The following is a 15,814-nucleotide window of genomic DNA, read 5'->3' on the forward strand; positions in this document are numbered from 1 at the left end:
TGAATTTAGAGATGCAAAGCCTCCAAATGAAGAGACTGTCAGCAAAGTAATTAAAGTACTCCCGCTGATTATTACAAAAATACAAAAATTTGGATGAACGGTCAGATATTTTTTTATTGATCTAAAACGATCAAAAAGTCTTAACTGTAATAAAGCTAATAAAACTAAATAAAATATACATATTGCATAGGGGAAAGGAACAATAAATATGTTGCCTTGGCACTTTGTATAATATTGTACTAAAATTACTAACACTAAAAATGCATTAAAAAATATTAAAAAAAAAAAAAAACAAATATATATATATATATATATATATATATATATATATATATATATATATATATATATATATATAAAGCTAATTGACAATATTTATAAAGATTGTATATAAATAGCACATGACATGAGCAGAACTGTAGAACTGGCTCATGCTCTGAATTATCCATGTGAAAAATCTATACTCGATACTTTTGAATGACGTCCATACACATGTTCAGCTGCCTCTACAGTGTTTTCAGTGTTGATCACCATCAATTAAGTCAAAAAGTTTCACTAAGAACTGACATGAGCCTAGAATGAACCAGGCTGAACCTTTAAAGCTCAGCTGGTTCTCATGCAGCTACAACAAAGTGAGCTACACTCCCCACCAAACCGCAAACTGACTGATATGAAAAAGTGCCTTTCATCTGAAGGGATGACAGAGAATAATTGATGGGGCCTGTCTTTGATAAAAATCAATCTCATATGGTTATGTTATTAAGATAAAGAAGAGAAAACTCGGCTCCAAACGATAACTCTCAAGCTGTAACATTAGCTGGTGTGTGCAAAAAGCAAACACGGTCCTCTTAAAGGCACAACAATTTCGTAAATGAAACGGTCATGGTGAGTGCAGATTGGGAAATGAGTGCATTAGAGTTAGCGATTTACTGTCTGTCATCTGTCATCCCACCTACAAACCCTCCACCGGCTAAACTACAGTCATTTACTCTGCCTGCTATGCAGAAATAATTGCACTCAAACATGATGGCAGTTATGCAAATAACTACAAATAGAAACAGCCCTGCTAACATAGGACAGGCATGATTGAATTATGCAAACAAGACTTTAGAAAACAATTGTGGGACTGATTACAACTTGCAACTTTTCCTATTAGAATGGTCATTACCTAATATTCCTAAATGAACAGTAATGATGTACAACGTATTAGATTCACCGAGCACACAAAAAAAATAATGAATAAACCTTTTGTGCGAAACAACTGATAAACATTCACGTAAGATAAAGACTTCAGTTCTGAAGGCCATTATGTTGAGATGACATGGTGAATGCACTCGTTATTTTAGTAAGCTGTCCTATTATTGGACACGCTTTGTTCGCAAAGTAAAATAATGAATGACAAATAAAGCATCAAAGTGCATTTCTAGAACCCAAAAGCATATGATTTCATGCAATGCTGAACTCAACAAGTCCGAATGAAGGAATAAGACATTTCTTCTAGAAAAAGCCTTAAAAAAAGATAAAAGACAAGGTTTCAAAACACGCCCACACACAAAAATAAAAAAAATAAAACAAATAAAATAAATACCCTAAGAGCACATTTTTACCCTCCATTTGGCAATTCAGCAGAATTATATTAATAGAAAACCATTACATGACCTTTACCAAGAAAAAAGGCATTCAGCTGTTCTTTATAAGCACCACTGAAGACATGCGCTTCTATATTGAGCAGATGTAATAACTTATTTCAGAGTTGTGCTTAACAGCTTCCTTTTTTTTTTTCTTTTCTTCTAAAAGCCATTATAATCGGCACAGTCCCTGCAGACATTATCCTCAAGGCACATCCTTCTCCCTGATGTACCACGAAATCTCTGGAGAGAGACTAACAGATGGGAAGTGTTTATGTTCCCTCTTAATCAAATTAAACACACTTTAATTTTCTTAATCATGGATTAAGCGTCTGAAAGGCCTCTGTGCGATATCTTTATTATAAAATTTTGGTTTAATTTTTTAATTAGTGAATGCACTGAAGTGTTGAATTATGGTAAATTGGGGTTCGGTAAATCGCAGTATCCCCTTTGAGTTTCTCTGTCTCATTGATAATCCGTCCTCTTTCGGTGCCTCTGGGTAGGCTTTACTAGCCCACTGCACTCCGGTGTCCCTCCTTCCTCGTGTTTGCAGTTGATCTCTCGTGTTGTTCAGACATCTCTTCTATTTGCCTTCTCACGGGAACTCTTGACCCTGCTTTTGTGCTGGCTCCAGAGCTTTTAATTACTGCAAAACCTCTAATTACTGATCTTACACAGATCAATTGCTCATCCCAGAGTGTAGTGCCCACAGCACAGTTTCTCCAGAACTCGCATTGAAAAAGTGTGCTGAACGCAGCAAAAAAATAAAGGGAGTTCTTTCAACATCGAATAAGTTGAAAATAAGATGATCAATTGTACATTTGTACTAAATTCAAACATGCAGACAAATAAATGACTTGATGAATCCTTAAGTACAGATCTCATCGAAGTACTGCAATGTTTATAGCAAGTGCTTTACAATGCTGGCGACCTGAGCTTATAGGAAATAAGAATAACTAATAAGGTTGCATATTGCATGTATTGTTTGCTTTGTTATTGTTAAATCTGATGTTACATTTTCTAACTGTTAATGTAAATTGTAAAATCAATCAATCAATCAATCAATCATTTGTATAGCTCTTTTAACAACACAGATTGTTTAATGCAATGAATGCAATGATAGGAATGTTATAATGACAAGATTTAACAATTTGTTATTAAATGCAGAGACGTCTCTGTAATCAAATTGACGATAATCAATCGGAGCCCCAACTAAGCAAACCAGAGGCAACAGCGGCAAAGAACCAAAACCCCATCCATACAAAATGGAGGGGAAAAAAACTTGGGGGAAACCAGGCTCAGCTGGGGCCAGTTCTCCTCTGGCCAGACGCCCAGCACTTAACTTCCAGTTCAATTTTAAATACAGCTATGTCAGGGTGTGCAATAAATTTTGTGTGTGTTCTGGTCTCAGATGAACGTCCTCTTTGGGTGCTGATCTGCATACAAGCTGAGAAACAGAATGAGAAAGCAGCAGACTAATATTAGCGTAGATGCCGTTCTTTTTACGAGGTCACGAGTACATTATGTTTTATGAGGAGTGTTTCCAGTTCCGGTTGATCTAATCAATGCAGCCTAACAATCCTTTAATGGGTTTGAATAATAGAAGCGTATTAGTGTGTTATGTGTAGGCTTTAATCTAGATTTAAACTGACAGCGTGTGTCTGCTTCCCGAACCGTGTTAGGGAGATTGTTCCAGAGTTTGGGTGATAGATAGGAAAAGGATCTGCCATTTTTAGTAAGGACTCTGGCTGCTCGTTTTGGACCAGCTGAAGTTTATCAAGCGTGCAGAACAACCACCCAATAAAGCATTGCAATAATCTAACCACCAGGTCATAAATGCATGAATTAAAATTTCTGCATTTGAGCATAGGTCGTAATTTGGATAACATTAGATTTGTAAATTTACAGCACTTTTTAATAGGGTTCAGCTTGTTAATTAGATAATATTTAAACAATGAACTAAAAAAAAACAAAAAAAACAAAAAAAAAAACAATTAATTCTTAGCTAATTCATTAATGTTGTATATGGATTTCAGAAAAAACAATGAAAAACATTAAAAAGTTACAAAAAAAATTGCAATGTATTTTCATTGCTAGTTAGTGCATTAAATAGTGAAATCAAATTAACTGTATACTGTATATATATATATATATATATATATATATATATATATATATATATATATATATATATATATATATATATATATATATATACACACACAGTATATGGAATAAAGCAAGTGTCTAATTTATTCAAAAGTACAATAACTGAATGCATAGACAAACATGATCAGCTTTAAAAACACATTTCAAACTGATCATGTAGAGAGCTAAAAGCATGTCGTCTTGTCTTTTACAAAATCAACAAATGATCAAAGCTCTGAACACTCACATTCTAGTAGCGTAATACTGGCATCGCAAGTAGCCAAGACAAATCCACTGCTTCACTGATTATAATGAGGATAAAAGGGAACCACTTCTTTGCAGTTCAGTCTTACTCATAAACCTTCATTCCATTTTCTCCACTGGAATCCTTTAGAAATATTTACTTTAATTTCAAACACTTCAAATGAGTACAGATGAAAAATTCACTTAATATTTCATGCTCCAACTATCTTATTCAGTCTAGAGCTTTAGAAACAAACCTATTTGATTAAGAAACACGATCTAGCAAAATTCTTACTCATTTATTCCCAAGTTAGAAGCGTTAATCTGCCATTTGATATTTCTAAGCAACAGCCGGCAGCACCTGCTTCCCCGTGCACTTATTTTGCAACTACTTCTACAAAAACCCAGAACACATGCAAATAAAGAGACCCTTAATAAAGAAAGATCGAGAAAACAAGTTCTTCCGAAAGTCTGCCCCTGACTCTCGAGAGACTGGTTGAGAGAAGATGCCCGCACGTCTCCCAACATCTGCAGCGTAATTAAAACAGTACTGTCTGGCCATCTTAAATATGAAATGAAACAACTAATCAAGCTTTGCAGGGTCCCGAATAAGCCAGCTGCTTAATAAGAATTTCATTACGAAAGATAAAACAGAAAGTGCCCCACAGTGTTAGCACTGTTTTTCTCTCATTTGAATAAGAGATGTCCTGAGACAACCTCTTACCAAACAGTTACGGGTCATCGTCTGTTGAGAGAGAGGCTAAATCCTCCGTAATCACTGCTGCAATATCAGCATTATACTGTAATCTCATTATGCCGCAAAGTTATCACTGACCTTCTCACTCTCTAATCAAGAGATATACAGTCATTATACTAATTAAAACTCTAGCTGAGACTCCTTTGCGCAATTAGCAAAACTTTCACCTGAGAGAAGAGGTTTCCGACGCTGGAAAAGCACTTATTTGTATTAAAAGTCAAAAACTGTGAGGCGGTTCATCTTCACGAGTCAAAAGCCCAACTGCACTCCTCTAATAGGACTGACAAATGTATTGTCAGAAAAAAAAATAGCGGTTTTGGTTCTCTTCCAGCATGCTTGAGGGGAGGGTAGAAGTAAATTTTTAAAAATTGCATACATTTCGAATATCGGACAACTGTCACGGACCACCAGCAACTCATTTCCTTAGCCTCTGATGGAAAAGCACTTTTGCGGAGCGATCTCACATGGATCATGTAGAGTCGACGTATTGGCACTTGTCATTTAATGATACTGCGTTTATGTCGGGCCGGAGGGCATAGATCAAAGGCGAGGGCAAGCGTGGAGCATTATAGAGTCTCTGCATTAGGTAATGGCCAGCTGCGCTTTAACGCGATCACAGACGCCATCAAGTTCCTTAAAGGTGCCATAGAATGGATTGATATAGTATACTAAATTGTTCTCATATCTACTTAGAAGGTATGTGGCTTAAGTAAGTGCAAAAAATCCCCAGAAACAGTTTTACGTGTCCATTCAACAGCTCACGTCGCAGAAGAGAAACACAGGGAGGAAAACATATTTCAGCACTTTTTCTCGCAGTTATATCCTTGGGTAATTATACTGTATATAAAATGAGGGCATCATATTAATATGCACAATCTCGATTCAGTTTCACTTTCACAATTGCTCTGTTTATACTGATGAGCATCAGTACTTACCACACACTTTCAGATGCTTGTCAGTGGTGCTCAGTATCTATAAACCATTTGCCTTCATCCTCATTAATCCCTCCTTACTCTGATTATGTGGTAAGTGAAATCTTATATACCAAAATGTAACAGACTTCTGCTAAAGCTCACTATGTCCCTGGTTTGCATTTTATTATTAGAACAGGTTATTTTCTTGGAACATAACTTATTTCCACGATCGCTATTGTCCTGCTTGATACAATTGCACAATACCTGCAGAACTTCGGATGGTTTGGCTGGTGGCTAGTCTAGAACATGGACAGTTATACGTTATGCAAATGTTGGAGACGTAGTGATCCAGACTGTGATGTCATTTTCAGATTTAGCTGTTTTTCAGTGTTTTTTTTTTTTATTAAGATTTACACAAGGAGGCTCACGATATGTAATTTCCATGTACAGAACTGATATTATCTATACAAGGTAAATACAGTTTTGCATTTTATGGTACATTTAATATGAAAAAAGAAACCCCTCACAAGTCTTTAATGTTATAAAGAGATGGCCTAAAAGTGACAATTTACAAGTGGCATTGATCCTGCATTTGTTTTATTGATACACTGGACAAGAGGCAAAAGCACTGCACTCTTTAACAACTGGGAAAAATACAAAAAAAAGGTTTGGTTTCATCTAATAATGAAAATGAGGATATTAGTGTTTACTTACCTTACCATTTGTGAACCAACTCAGCTAATTTATGAGCTATTTTTAATTAAACAGTTCACAGGGAATCTTATTCTGCCTTTACACTTGGTAATAACATGCGTTTCATATCCTGTTATCCGGAATGATTTAATTGCTCTTACACACACTAAATGATAACTGCACATATTACTTGGAAGTTTGTGTCAACATAAATATTTCCATTTACAGATTTTTTTAAAACATTGATAGAGGATTCTAAATGCTTTCCATCATTTTGACAGATAAAAAAAGGCTCTTCCTACAAAAGTTCATGTGATATAAATGGCAAACATGAATCCTTATATTTTACTGACAGTTTAAAAGATTACAGGAAAAAGTCCAATGTCAATACTTTAAAGAAATTAATACTTTACTGCTTTTAAGGAAACTAATACTTCTATTAAGTAAAATGCATTAATCTAAAGTTTTTCACATTGTTAAAAAAAATACAAATTTCAGTAAATCCTGTTCTTTTAAACTATATTCAAAGAATTCTAAAAACTTTTTCCACGAAAATATTAATCAATGTGTTAAATGTTTAATAATAAATGTTTCTTGAGTAGCAAACAGCATAGAATGATTTCCAAAGGATTAAGACAATAATTAAGCTCATAGTAATAAACAACATTTCTATTGTAGTTCATTTTAAAAACTAATTAAAATGATACTGTATTTTTTTTTTTTTTAAATCCAATGAGTGAATAAAGCAAATCAAGCCTTGGTAAGAGAACAAGAATTAAAATCCAAAAATTTTGAAGCATAGTATAGCATTTGTGTACATTTACACCTATAGCTTTAATGTGGTTAAAGCATGTAAAAAAGGCATCATTACAGCTTTAGAGCTCCATTACAGACAAGCCGAATCCATTCACCTTCATCAGAATTTCATAATGCTGCCAAGTGAAGAGTATGAACATACAACATAAACAAGCTAAGAGAATCATTCTAACACCTATGGTGCGTAAAAAACACACTGCTCAGACTTACAAAGCAGACTTTTAGCTGCGAGACCACACTCGTTGAATAACAGAATCAAACATCACAGCTGACCAGACTAAGTTTCCCTAAGTACACCTTTTAACATGCAAAACCCGTTTTAAGAGCTGCTGAAAAAGGCGTCCCGCAGAGCGAGGCGTTGTTTCTCGTTAGGCTCGTGACTTGAGTCGTCGGCGCGACCAGATCCTGACACGCGTCACATCCAATCACATTACCGGCCCGTGACGAACTGAATAATGAATGAAAAGACATTCCACGGTCTGACCCAGATGGATGCGTTTTCCTTACCTTCCAAAAAAACCAGCTTAACGCATGACGAGACTAGAAGAGGGTTTGCGCAATAGCCAATTTAATAGGTAAAACACAATCAATGTGCATGCCAAAAAATGAGAGCCATCCAAATGGCTTTAAAACCATGAGGAACATCATTATGACGGGGTGAAATGATCTAGATTTTACAAAAGCGCTTGTAAGGCCGTGATGAATGAGCAATCAGCATTGTACGCAGGGCGCCTGAGCCGCCACATGCAGTCACCACCCAGTAATAACAGTCTAATGATGCATTTTCGCAATCTGCTGCCCACTCAGGTTAGTAAACATTACTCACAGTGCAAAAGCTCATCACACACGAGAGCAAGCACACAGATGGAGCTGGACGCAGAGATGTGCAGAGGACTGTGATTTGCCTCTCATAAATACAGGTTCATAAACAAAAACAGATTTAAAGGGCACGGCGGAGACAAACACACACACACACACACATACGCGTCTGCACACGGGCACCTGAAGAGCGATCAAGATGCAGGTATATTTCAGGTTGATGTAGTGTGACAAGAGAATTGGTTGTGCTGTGAACGGGGCTAAGGTTAACATTCCTCCTCTGCATTTAAAGAGCCGGTGTAAAATGCATCTAAAATGGAGGCCTGGGACAGACGAGGTGAACATTCATCATGGCACTCATCCACACTCACCGGTACACATCTATACAAGCGTTCAAACGCACCTCTCCCTCTCGTGTTACGATTCCTTCTGCCAGGCCAATACATCATTGCACTCCCAAACCAAATGAGGCAATCGCTCAAAATTATTTGCATATAAACTAATGAAACATTGCAAAGTTAAACTCTCTTGAATGTTAATTACAAACGTAATGCACAATTTGCTGATTAATGTTTCATTGCATCTTGTAGGGAGGGACGGTGGGACTTGGGGAACGGCACTGCGGCTGTACGCTAAACAGAGGAAGGTGTTTATGCTCCAGTCCAACATGCACTGCTCGAATATGAAAAGAGCGTGATTTCTCTTTCTGCACGCATCTACAGGAATTACTAAAATTATGAATATACGAATATATGCACTCGCCCTCTGGCCATACAAGATGCAGATGAGTTTTATTTCTTCATCAGAACGGATTTGGAGAAATGCAGCGTTCCATCACATGCTCCCCAATGGATCCTCTGCAGTGAATGGGTGCCGTCAGAATCCAAACTGCTGATAAAAACATCACTATAGTCACCAAGTTGCATTACTCCAAAACAGTTTTTAACACCCATGTTCTAAGATCAGGAGACTTTTTTTTTTTGTATTTTGGGAACATGCAAAATGCCTCTCACGTAAAAAACAAAGCTTTTCACGTAACAAGATGTTAAATTACTAATGCACAGCTGATGATCCAGTGTTGAGCAAGGGGTGTTTACATTTCCATTTTTCAGTCAATTATTAAGTGCGCTACTGTAATCTAAGTATGTCATCATGATAACTGACAACTAACAATATGATAAATATCACATGCATATACTTTTCTGCATTTCATCTACATTCCTACAGACCAGAAATGTTTGTTTTAAGAACAGTTTAGTTGGCATCCTGCTCATTGGCTGTTGGCACAGAATGAGAATTTGCATAAGGAGGAAGAGGATCATCTGGCACTGCTGCATGTAGAGCAGAAAGAGGCATTGTCATCAATAATGCATGATCAATCTATTCATCCTTATTAATTATTCATGCTCTCAAAACTAGACAGGAAGGTAAGGTGTGAAATGTATGTCATGTATTTATTTTTTTTGGGCCGAACAGACACTATTTTTATTCTATTTCAACACTCGACCCAGGTTTCTGAAGCTTGTCATAATCGCTCTCGCTGGCAGCTTGAATACCTGACGTTGTATCGTGATTCTCTGACCTTTAATTCTTGGTCTGAGAGAATTTGCATAGAGAGATGTCTTAAGGCAGATAATCACCCAAGTTGCCCAGTACAAATGAAATTTTGATTTGTTGTAATAGGGATTATGACTCGCGAATGTTCTGAGTGCAAAATTTCTTCCATACAATCGTCGCTGAACATCTGGTGTACGCAGAAAATTATGCTCAATAGCCAGTAAATTTTACATATAATTAATTTAGTCTGTACCAGTGTCAACAGAAACACAGCACCGGAATAATTAAACAAGCAGTTCAGAAGATATGCTGCTGAACCAAAAACAGAGGTTGCGCCATAACATAATAAAAGTTCATGAGATCTACAACACCTGCTTTAAAATTTCACAAAATAGAGCTTGGAATCCAAAACACACGTATAACCAGTAAAACAAGTTACCAAAAATAATTTAAAAATCCTTAATAAAAAAAAAAAAAAAAACAACAAAAAACTATTACTGCAGCTTTGCTATGTAATTTGTAGGCAGAAGTAAAACTTTGAACACTACACCGACTTTGCCGGCAATATAATCTGCAATGTGCACAAATAATAATAAACATTATAATAAACCTGTTAAGCAAAAATGTAAAATGTTTGAAACAGTTCCTCCATTAGATGACAATAAACCCTACAATTGATAAAAAAAAAACCTGTAAATAAGGCAGGAAAAAACAGGTAACAATTTCCTGTTGCTGAATGTCATCACCTGAGCATCGAACAAGCTCAGATTCCTACTTAATTCAGAAGTAGGAATATCCCACATCCGACTTGGAGACTCTTGGGCATATTCACATTAAAAGCGAAATACAAAAAACTCACCATTTACAGGAACGATGATGTCTCCTGTCTCCACACACATAAGGGCCCCACCTACAATTAAAAGCAGAGCAAGGATTTAGAAACAGTAAGACATATCGTTTAGTTTTTTTCTTGTCGTTGTTTTGACACAGAACACATTTTTCAGCAGAGAACATCTGGTATCTATTGGCATTACCCTCAAGTAGAAACAAAGGCCAGAGCAGATTTTATACACCACATATGTTGTGAATAAGAATGGGCCGTGTTCTTATTCTGTGTACTAGAGGTGTGTGTAATGCATTCATGTGTTCCTCTGCTTGACTGACTAACTGACTGATGGATTGATTGGCAGTGGCAGGCCTGACTTATTCATGTGGGGCTAGAGGCAGGTTGTCAGGCTGGTTCATTGGGGTTCTGGGAGAGTGTCGGTCCTGCGTCTGGCCCTGGAGAGAAAGGGGCCGCGCGAGCAATGGTCTGGCCCACTCAGGCATAGCCGAGCAATGGGAGACTGCAGCTGTTCTCCCTGGTGTTGACCACTTTTTATCCCACTGCCTGCTCTGGACCCTGACAGACCGGACACAGTCCGCTACGCCTGGCTACACGCGAGCCTTTGCCACCACAATACAAAACTGCTCACACAAACACTTATCACACACACATGCAAAGCCACAGAAGAAAGAAGGCCGCACTTCTGAAGTGTATGAAAGATTCTCATCTTTTCCAAAGCGCAGTATTAGTGAGAGAACACTAGAAGCACTTGATTTTGTCCCTCTGTCCCGTCCGTGTTCTGCAGTGAGGACCAGCTCCTTTTTTCAGCTAATATGGCTTTAAAGCTCTATGTCAATTTGTTTACATTTATTTTAATGTCTCATGATTTTTTTTTTTTTAAATCAAAAACGTTACAACAGTAATATGAATTTTTAATGATTTTTGAAATGCATTTTAAAATGCAATTTATTGTGACACAAAGCTGTTTTTTCTGCATTTTTGCTCCAGTAGTTAGTGTTTCTCATATGCTTATTCGTTGATCAAAGTAAACACTTCTCGTTATTACAAGTAAATACTGTGCTATTTTTATTTGTAATTATGGTATCATGTTTATTTGAAATAAGAATATTTTAATTTCTTCACTGAATTCAACCATTGGTTACGTTATCGACCTGCTCTAGTGCTTTACTGGGATACTGTTAAATTGAATTCCCTTAAAAAAATATCTAATTTGATGCAAAAAAAAAAACCAATTGTCTTTAGTAAAGTGTATTTGTAGGAAAAATAAATAAATTATATATATATATATATATATATATATATATATATATATATATATATATATATATATATATATATATATATATATATATATATATTTTTTTTTTTTTTTTTATTTTAAAAAAAAAAAAAAATATATATATATATATATATATATATTTTTTTTTTTTTTTTTTTATAAAAAAAAAAAAAAAAAAAATAAGGAAAGTAGGAGCAACTGAGGGTTCAAGACAACTCAGTCATAGGCACTGAAGGTGGAAGAGAGCACTTGTCATTCACTCCCCCTACCTTCAAATTCTGACGGTACTGAGAATCAAGCCCATGACCTTCGGGTTACAACTCCAACTTTATAACCATTAGGCCACAACTACCCAACTGTGATAAGTCCACCTTAACTTAGTAAACTGCCATACACTTTCAGAGAAATACCATTAAGAAAAGAAAAAAAAAGCACTTGTAACAGAACATGGCACGAAAAACACTAATGGCACAGGATGTTGGAGGATGGGAAAGAACTGTCATCACGGAGACAAACTGAGATGTAATTAATAAAATAATGTTAGCGCCACCCTCCATTTCCCGTTTCATGGCAGCAACAAGAGAGAGCAACACTTAGCTCCACACTGCTGCCTTCATAATCTATTCCCTCTGATTGTCCCTGATTCCCTCTCTTTCTTTCCCCTTCATCGCTCGGCACGCCATTGCTAACAAGCTCAACCAGCCACCAATACATCAACTGCTTCTCCTTGTCAGGCCGGCCACTTGGCCACATCACACGCAATTACGCCACTTTGCACAAGGCCCGTTTTGCATATAAGAAATACATCACGAGCCACGCTCCCCACAATCCTTGATTCTCTTTGAAAAATGTGAGCCGAGATCCAGTGGAAAGAGCTTCAATCGGCAGGGCGTAAAGGCATCTTCTGTGTATGACCGCTTATTTTTGATGCGTGTGAATTTCCATCTGTTTGGTACGTGTTTAAGTGTGTGTTCAAAGACAAAGGTGAAGAATGTGTCTGAGATAACAAGCTGGAGGAAGAAACACAGCCTTGACGCTTATGCATACATAGCGAATATCCGATGGTGGCAAGACATCGCATTTCCGTCTGCTTTTCAAAGGATGCGATGAATATTTAAATATGCATAGAACTGACAGGCTAACCTATAAAGAATCGGAATGAATAATAAGAGCCGGCTTCTTTGTTGCAAACTTTTCTCGACGCCGCCACGCAACTGAAGAAATAAAAGGAAGGAAAAGGGAATGTGAAGAAACTGAGCAGGATTGAAATTAAAGAATTAGTCAGACAAAAGGGACTGACAGGAAAATCAAATTTATAGTACACAGCAACGAAAAACTTCTCAAGTATTATTTCAACCTTTCAACTTAACCTTCTTCGGTCCACTCCATTTAACCACTGCGATGCTGAATGGGCTACAACAGTCCTCGGGATTGTTTGCTGCTTGTTTTCTCTTTGAAAGGTCTATTTGAAGTGTGCGGCTTCAAGATGAAGCAGCACAGGTCCTATTCTCTTATTTTCAAATGGCAAATATTTACAGCAGCAATTTAAAAGATTTGTGCAGATCATTTGTTTGTGGGGTTTGAATGTAGCTAGATTCCTCAACTCACATATTCTCTCAAGCAGGTTTAGACCACCTTCCAAACTTTTTTCCCCAAGAATGCACAAATGTTACCAGATGCTTACAGCTAACTGCAAGGTAGGGAAAAGAACAGCTGACTGGAGGAACCTGCATGGGGTTCGATTAAAAAAAGCATTAGCAACTGAAAGAGGGCAATATGCTGTTCCAAGTTACTTTTTCAGTGGCTAATGACTAGTAGTAAATGAAGACAGCATTTGTTAGATAAAGAGAAAACATTATAAAAAGGGGTCACAATTGTTTAAACGGACCCCTAAACTGTTGCTAAAAAAAACAGCATAAAAGCATACATAAAGTTACTAGATGAAAGTGTTTTATAATTTATAACATTCAGTAAAAATAACATTTATAACATGAGTAAAAAAAATGCATTCAAAAATCTAAAAGAAATTAGGCAACTCTTAATTTTATGGGTCTCTTAACTAGTTGCTTGTTACCATGCATATTAGCCCACATATGAATATAGGAATATTATATAAATGCCTGATTCTACATCCCTAATCCTATACCATACCAAAAACGTACCTAGACTACCTCACAAACTTAATATGCAGCAAATTAGGAATTTATTGAGGGAAAAATCATAGGTAATAGAGAATGAGCGTTACCAAAAATATTTTTAAATATAAAAACAATGAAACTAAAACAAAACAATTTGTGATAGGCCTTACATACAGTTGATTACATAAGGATTGTTTTATTATATTTTCCTACATTTTCCCCCCCATGTTTATTACTGCCTAAAAGTTGTTGTTTTTTTCCCAAAAGTGTCATAATTGGACTTTTCCAATCAAGCTTAAACCCAGTTCCTGCGAGCCCACGTTTATCTCCTTTAATTTTAAGCGCAATGTCCACTTCCTAAAATCCACTCATCAATACATAGTACCAGTCCCCCTGTTTTTCCCCCATTTACATTTAGATGTATGTCATGTCTATATGAAGATACGCTACTCTGGTTCCAAAAAAAAAGAAACTCCAGGATTGGCATGTTCTACATCTCCAAGCACCTGAATGGCTGATATCGCTTGGCTTTGATCGACGAAGATGAAAGACAAAAACAAGGTTACAAAAACATGAACGCATGCATTCTGGCACGTGGGAAGCTACTATCTCATTCAGCAAGGTATGAGCTCTGAGTGCCAGAGGTTCTGCTGGATCCGATAAAGAACAGAGTTCACCAAACCTCACTGTGACTAATGACCCAAGCAAGCCCATCCCCTCCTCCCAGCCCTCATATCAGCTCCTATGACATTTAAAGCAGTAAATGCCAGTGGCTGCTGGCGAGAAGGGAAGGATATCTAATGGAAGGCATGGAGGCAGCACAGCTGATTCAATCATAATGGGTAATAAAGCCCCTCATCATGGGCTGCTAACATCATAGGCGCTCGATCCACGCCAAATGAGACCCGGAGTGATCACAATAACACAAACATACACAGAGAGCTGATCTTGGACGAGCTAATCAATGCATCAGAGCACAGTCCAATGACTCTGCACTAGGCCAAGCATAGGCCCCTGGCTTTCCAAAAACTGCAAATTAGGAAGCTCAGATAGGGCTTCTCCATCTTGGAAACAGCTTGCCCTCCCATTTCTCCTCCCATGTTCCATGTCGCTCTACCTCCCTGCCTACTGATGGAATAAATCATGGCGGTGCGATAGTTTTAATGGCTTTTTAATGAGTCTAATGTTTTCTGTTTTAATGAACTTCTTACATCAGCTTTAATCATTTTGAAGGAATGAGGAATGATTGAGGAATGGCCTACATTAATTTAATTTACTGTTCAATCTGCCCAGCAGTCTCCTCCAACCAGAAACAACAGAGCGAGGGGGGGGGCAGGACGACAAAGGAACTTGTCTGGTCTGATCTGCGGAGGCAAACAAGTGTAATTTACGACGCGACATTAAAGGCTTGTTGTTTCTTCCTTATCACCAATTAAATAGCTTTGTCGTGACCCATTGATTTGGGTTAAAATCCCACAGAATAAAGTGTGGCGTAGAGCATCAACGCGTTAATCAGTTTAGACAACTGCTTGTTCCTCTGGTATGAGCATGTCAATCACTTTGAAAAACACAGGGGATTGGGCTGACGGGGATGGAAGGCCCTGGATATGAATGGATAAGATGCTGTCAACTGGAGTGTTGGGTAAAAATTAAGATTGATTTCGATTCGGCATTAATTCTTCAGGCAACGAACACCTGTCTGTCCACCATGCATTTCATTTAGAGGCGGCGAACCTAATAAACACCTGTCATCCTAAGTGTTTTGGTTAGTATAAACCAATTTACATTTATTTTTTTACAATTGTATACAGTTTGATTTGCACTAAACCTGTGTGCGTCTTCCTAATGCAGCCTTCCAAGCATGTGTTGCCTAGTCATTCATTAGTTTATTAGTCTAAGATCTTTAAAAACACAGGACAGTGATATGTCTTACCATCATTATGGCACCAAGCAAAAATAAAAGAAAGAGTCGCTT

At 37.1% G+C, this 15,814-nt stretch overlaps 1 long non-coding RNA gene across 2 annotated transcripts in view; it reads right to left on the reverse strand.

Annotated features, from left to right (window-relative positions):
* Positions 1 to 15,814, reverse strand: part of LOC122357423 — a 200,358-nt gene that overhangs the window by 116,322 nt on the left and 68,222 nt on the right. For both annotated transcript variants that reach the window (XR_006252477.1, XR_006252476.1), the window contains exon 3: positions 10,435 to 10,485. This is a non-coding gene — a long non-coding RNA (uncharacterized LOC122357423). The remainder of the gene's footprint in view (positions 1 to 10,434; positions 10,486 to 15,814) is intronic.

The sequence above is a fragment of the Puntigrus tetrazona genome, chromosome 14 (assembly GCF_018831695.1).
Source record: "Puntigrus tetrazona isolate hp1 chromosome 14, ASM1883169v1, whole genome shotgun sequence".
Taxonomy (NCBI): Eukaryota; Metazoa; Chordata; class Actinopteri; order Cypriniformes; family Cyprinidae; genus Puntigrus; species Puntigrus tetrazona.